Genomic DNA, 6,445 nt, shown 5'->3' with positions numbered 1-6,445 from the left:
AATTAATTCTAGCATAAACCTTATGATTTTGTGTAAAATAAATGATGTTTGATTGATTCAAAATAACCATGAAAATCCACTCCAATCACTTACTTATTGTGCAAGAAAGCGCATAAAACCTAATGAAACAAGTGAAAAAAACTTGTAAAACTAGCATAAGATGACTTGTCATCAGATATCACTTGTCGGTCTATGAATGCCAACCCGACACATCCTTTCGGATGTCGCCTTTTCTGCCACTTCCGAGGATATAGCGCCTGGCACGCTTTTGTTCCGAGGATATAGTGCCTGGCACACTATCGTTCTGAGGATATAGCGCCTGGCACACTTGCATGCTCAATCCGAGGATATAGTACCTGGCACACTCTTGCGGCAGATAAGGAAATCAACTACAACATATATTTCATCATAAATCATTCCAAGGATATAGTACCTGGCACACTATCATTCCAAGGATATAGTACCAGGCACACCTTCATTCAACATCCAACTAGCTCATAATAACCATCATCAGCCTCTAATTTCATATATCTTTCTCCCTTCCCATTCCACCAGACCCATCCTCAGTACACCAGAAACCTAAGCCTCCGTTCACTAATTTTCTATAATAATCGTCAAATAAAACCCTTTAGCTATATCTCATATCCTTTATACTCAAAATTAAGCCCAAAAGCCTTAAAATGGTGTTTTAGAAGCTTACAACCGTGTTGGGAAGGTGAAATAGTTGAAAACAAAGTTTAAATTTGTGAAACAGGGCGTGTGCGCACGCACAGGGGTGTGCGTGCGCACGCCCAGGAAGATTTTAAAAGTGTGTGTACGCACAGGGGTGTGCGTACGCACAAGTGCCAAATCTTGTAAGGTCTGTTCGCTCGCACAAGGTGTGCGAGTGCCCCCAATAGACGACCTTTCCCAACTTTTGCGTGCGCACAGGACTGTGCGTACGCACAGGTTACAATTCATCCTTGGTATGTGTGCGCACAAACTGTGCTAACGCTGCAAACAGAGAGCTTTCCCCAGCATGTGCATATGCACAGGTCTGTGTGTGTTTATGGGTGTGTTGTGTTGAATGGGTTCATTAATGAACCCTTATATATGTTGGGCTTGGGCCCGGTCCAACTCGTTCGCGTTTTTAGCTTGTTCGGCCCAACTTTGGGCCAAACCTTTAACACTAATGCCCAGTTTTCCATTTCTAATATTTTTCTAAGGTTTTCGACTGTTTTCACTTTTTCTCGCACAGTACCAGGCAGACTTGAACCGGTTCGCAGTTTTTCATAGTTTTTCGCAGATAACACATTTTCTAACTCAGAAAAACCTACTGAGTCCAAAAATCATATTTAAATCTCCAAATTCTCCTCCTAAATTTCCAGAATCTAATTTGGGCATTTAAATAGTTTTATTCGTGAAAACCTCGGTTCTTACATCCTCCCCTCCTTAAAAAGATTTTTGCCCTCAAAAATCTGAATCACGCGATGTAATATGTATATATATATATATTCTCCACGAAGTATCCTACTTTCAATGTTAACAACCCAACAAGTTGCCAAGACATCTCGTTCACCATCATCCCACCGTATTGATGTTCTCTCTCGCCTTCCGCTGCGTCACTCTGATTATCATCACTAGGAATCCGAAAATTCTTTCTTTTAAACCAATTACTGATTTTCTAATACTTTTCAAAACCTTTAAAACAAGTTCCATGTAAACGAGTTTCATTGTTAAAACTTTTTTTTCAAAAGAGTCAAAAATTATTTATTTGTAAATCAATCATTTTAAAGCATGATTTTCCTAAATTCATTGAAACCCGTAAATCAAAACCTTTCCATTTGAATTCCTTCTGATAAGTGAAATTACAAACCCAAAATTACAAGTTAACAAAATCATACAATCCTAGTTTCAAAACCAAATCATTTAAACCAAAATTTCAAACCAGATTTGAAAATCATTCTAAACCTTAAAACCGCAAAAATCATAGTTAAAAACCGCAAAAGTGTCAGTCAGTACTTCGGTTGCCACTAGTGCTGAACCACATCCATCACCCATACAGGGTACCGACAAGACTTCCAATCATGCCTAGTAACCATTCCGGCACTCCCACTCTGATCGTTCGTCACCACAAGTCCGAAATCCTCGGCTACCGCCACTAGAATCCTCCTTTCCCATGGTTCACTCCCAACAAAACTCTAAGCTCTGGTAATCCTAACAGCGACTTTGGAAAAGATAGAACTAAGCTACTGTCAGGTCCAAGCAATATAATACTCAACGCATATGCTTACCTCTCGTCGGAGGATCCGACCCTGTCGCATCACGTACATCCAACGCAACCACACGGTCTAATTGTTGACTTTGACCCATGTTCGGGTTTTTCTTATGACGGCAGTTCTTGGCTAGGTGTCCAAGTAGTCCACAAGCATAACACAGGCGACTCCCCTTCATATAGTGAAACTGGGCATTGTTGTCCCTCCTAAAATTCCCTTGACTTAGCAGATGCTGAGGAGCGTGTCCATCTCTCTTGAAGTTCTGTCCCCTTGGTCCAAGGTAATCGTCACGTTCCCTACTAGGGTTGCTTCTATGAGCATCCCTTGACGAGGCTACCGTCTTTGCGTACTCTTCAACCACTCTTGCCTTGTTCACCAGATCGGAGAAAATACGAATCTCCATAGGCGCCACAGCAGTCATAATGCTATCCTTTAAACCCCTCTGGTACTTGATGCACTTCCAGCTCTCGTAAGTCTCCGGGGCACCCTAACATGCCCTAGAAAACCTACAGAGTTCCTCAAACTTGTTGGTGTAGTCCGCCACAGATAGGGAACCTTTCTTCAGCTGCATCAATTCCATCTCCTTTGCTTCCCTTGCAGACTCAGGATAGTATTTCTTATAGAAGGTCGTTTGGAACACATCCCACGGAACGTCGGCATTCTGGAGCTGTAGCAAGCGGCACTCAGCTTGCCACTAGTGCTGGGCCTCTCTCGCTAGCTGATAAGCGGCAAATTCAACATATTGATTCATTGGAACATGCTGCGCCTGTAAAGCATGCTCCATAGCCTGAAACCAGTTGTCTGCTTTAGTAGAATTAGTTGATCCTCAGAAAATTGGCGGATGAACCTTGAGGAACGTCGCCAAGGTCATCGGAACACCACCCGTGTTATCGTCGTTTCCCTCAGCATTATCATTAGCATCTCCTTCACCATTTTCGTTTCTATTTCCCGCCGGTTGACCTAACCTCTGCACAGCTTGCAGAGTCGCAGCAGCGGTAGCCCCATGGTGTTCACAAGATTCGCCATTACCGCCATGAACTCAGCATGGTTATGAGCCGGTCACTCATTTCTACTCTCTCGTGAACGTGGATGACCTCGTTCGCGAGTGGCCATTAGGGTTTCTGTCTACACCAAACAATTGATATCAAGATGAAAAGTCTCAATATCAAAAGCCTAGTACTTCAATTATCCCAAATAGGCACTCACAAACAAGCATGCTATGTAATATCAAGCAGATAACCTAATAGCATCAAAGAAAAAGACACCCAGAATATACAATGAAGCACAATCGGTCCATCCCTCAAGCTCACGAGGACGAACCGCTCTGATACCACTAAATGTAACACCCTAATTAGCGTAAGCTTTACCTCACGTCGTAAAGCAAAGGTTAATCAGAGATTACGATAGTTCTAAGCTCATACGTATAGTATATAGAAAGAATTATTATAATCTAGAATCCCGATGAAAGATATAGCTCAAAAATAGGATTTACAAAGCGCAAACTTACTAATGAAGCTACTACTTAAAGCACAAGAAATAGATACAAATATATCAAAATATAATAGTATAGTATCATAAGAATCTAGCCACGGCTCGTGGAGTTTAAGACGGCTAGCCATATACAGATATACAGAACCAGACAGTAAAAACAGCTTATACAAGTTTTGTTCTCTCATTACACGCCTCTAGGCTAAAACAAAATACAAAAGTGAGAGATGTATAAACAAATAAACAAAAAACTCCCAAAAGGTATTATGATCCTCCGCTTCTGCTACCATCCAACAACTCACCGAGGTGGGTTGCGACCTGCAACTGAAAAACACAATCGAAATATAGTATGAGAAACGGAGGTTCTCAGTATGGTAACAGTGCCCAGTGATGTAGGATATAAGACCCCGGGATGCCAAAGGCAATCCTAAGCTCCATGTCCATCACAAGATTCAAACTTAAGGCATAACTAAAACAGTAAAGTATGATTATATAAACATTAACATAAATAAACCGGGTAATCTATCTTAGGGGATTTCTATTCTAACCAAACACCGCTATCCCACAGCCTTTTCCAACCTAACTTTCCATGCAACCCCATCGCCACCGCCTACCTAACCTCCTCAAAAACCCAGACAAACACAAATAATACAAGCATGGAAAACACAAGTAATATTCAAATATATAGCAATTAATTCAAGAAGCAAGTAGGCATATTATACAATTAGGCAAACCCAAATAATCAAAGTAAACGAGCACATAAAAGATGCATATGATGAATGTCTATCCGATTAGCTCGTGATATCACTTGTCGGTCTATGAATGCCAACCCGACACATCCTTTCAGATGTCGCCTTTTCTGCCACTTCTGAGGATATAGCGCCTGGCACGCTTTTGTTTCGAGGATATAGTGCCTGTCACACTATCGTTCTGAGGATATAGCTCCTGGCACACTTGCATGCTCAATCCGAGGATATAGTGCCTGGCACACTCTTGTGGTAGATAAGGAAATCAACTACAACATATATTTCATCATAAATCATTCCAAGGATATAGTGCCTGGCACAATATCATTCCAAGGATATAGTACCGAGCACACTGATGAACGGATTTTTGACGATTTAGAATTTCACTAATGAAATCTTGTCGAAGTATAGTTTCTAAACCAAACAATAATCCTTTCATACAAAAGATTGTTTGTCACTAAAACAAACCCCTAAAATTAATAACCGAAGTATTCAAACCTCGAGTTGTTCTCCCTAGGAATTGTAATAAAGTGTTCTTGTTATTGGTTATGAGGTGTGTTTTGGGGTTTTTGAGATAAGAGACATGAAATATAAATGGCAAGGAAGTAAACTAATAGCTACAAAGGTCTTGGCAAGGGTTGGTGGTCAAGGATCTCTATCCCTATCACTAACCACAACATGAGAATTGGCAAGGATCAATCCCACTAAGTCATCCTCTAACTAGTAGTAAAGGAAAGTCAAGTGAGCTATATCAATCTAAGTCCATAAGTCCTAACTCTCCACTAATTCAATTAGTGAGAATTAGAGTCAATGGCTCCCAATCATCAATTACTTGACAATTAGTAACTCAAGAGTTCCTAAGTTACCTTCCCAAGCTAAGAGCATAAAATTCTACTCTAACATCCTTCGAAGAATTTCATCAAACACTTGGAAGGCATAAAAGGAAAGCATAGTAAAATTGCAAGGAAAGTAAATCTAAACTACTCAATTGCAAGGAATTAAACAACAACAAATCAAATCAACAATAAAGGAACATGAATCATAAATTGCATTAAAGGAAAAATGGAAGAACAAAAGTGCATCAACATGAAAGTAGAGAATTACAAGAATTGAAATACAAAACTAGAGAGAGGAGAAGTAGAGGAAGAAAAATTGATAAAGGAAAAGTAAATCTAAGCATGAAATTAACCTAAATCTAAGAAATTCTAATTTGGATCTAACCTAATCCTAATTCTAGAAAGAAGTGAGAGCTTCTCTCTCTAAAACTAACTTTCCCTCCAAAACTAATCTAAACTAAACTAATCATGACCAAAGATGTTGATTTTCCTTCAATCTTTGGGTTAAATAGCATCAGAAATGAGTTGTATTGGGTCTACAAGGCTTCTAAAATCGCTGGCCACGAGTTGCATTAAGTGAATCATGTGCAACCATCGGCGCATACACGTACAGTGCGCGTACGCATCCCTAAACGCAATGCAACTATGGCAAATTTTATATCATTTTAAAGTCCTGAATGTTAGCTTTCCAACGCAACCAGAACCGCATCATTTGGACCTTTGTAGCTCAAGTTATAATCGATTTAAGTGCAAAGAGGTCGGGCTTGACATCTTTGCGATTCCTTCATTTCTTCATGAGTTCTCCATTTCTACATGCTTTTTCTTCATTCCCCCAATCCAATCTTTGCCTCCTAAATCTAAAATCACTTAACAAACATATCAAGGCATCTAATGGAATCAAGGTGAATTAAATTTAGCTATTCTAAGACCTAAAAAGCATGTTTTCACTTCTAAGCACAATTAAAGGAGAATTTACAAAACCATACTATTTCATTGGATAAATGCGGCAAATGTTGACAAAACCCTCTAAATTCAACACCAGATAAACCCTAAAAATGGAGTTTATCACACACCTTCATTCAACATCCAACTAGCTCGTAATAACCATCATCAGCCTCAC

This window comes from Arachis hypogaea, chromosome 15 (genome assembly GCF_003086295.3).
Source record: "Arachis hypogaea cultivar Tifrunner chromosome 15, arahy.Tifrunner.gnm2.J5K5, whole genome shotgun sequence".
NCBI classification, from domain to species: Eukaryota; Viridiplantae; Streptophyta; class Magnoliopsida; order Fabales; family Fabaceae; genus Arachis; species Arachis hypogaea.
This window is presented reverse-complemented; position numbering follows the sequence as displayed.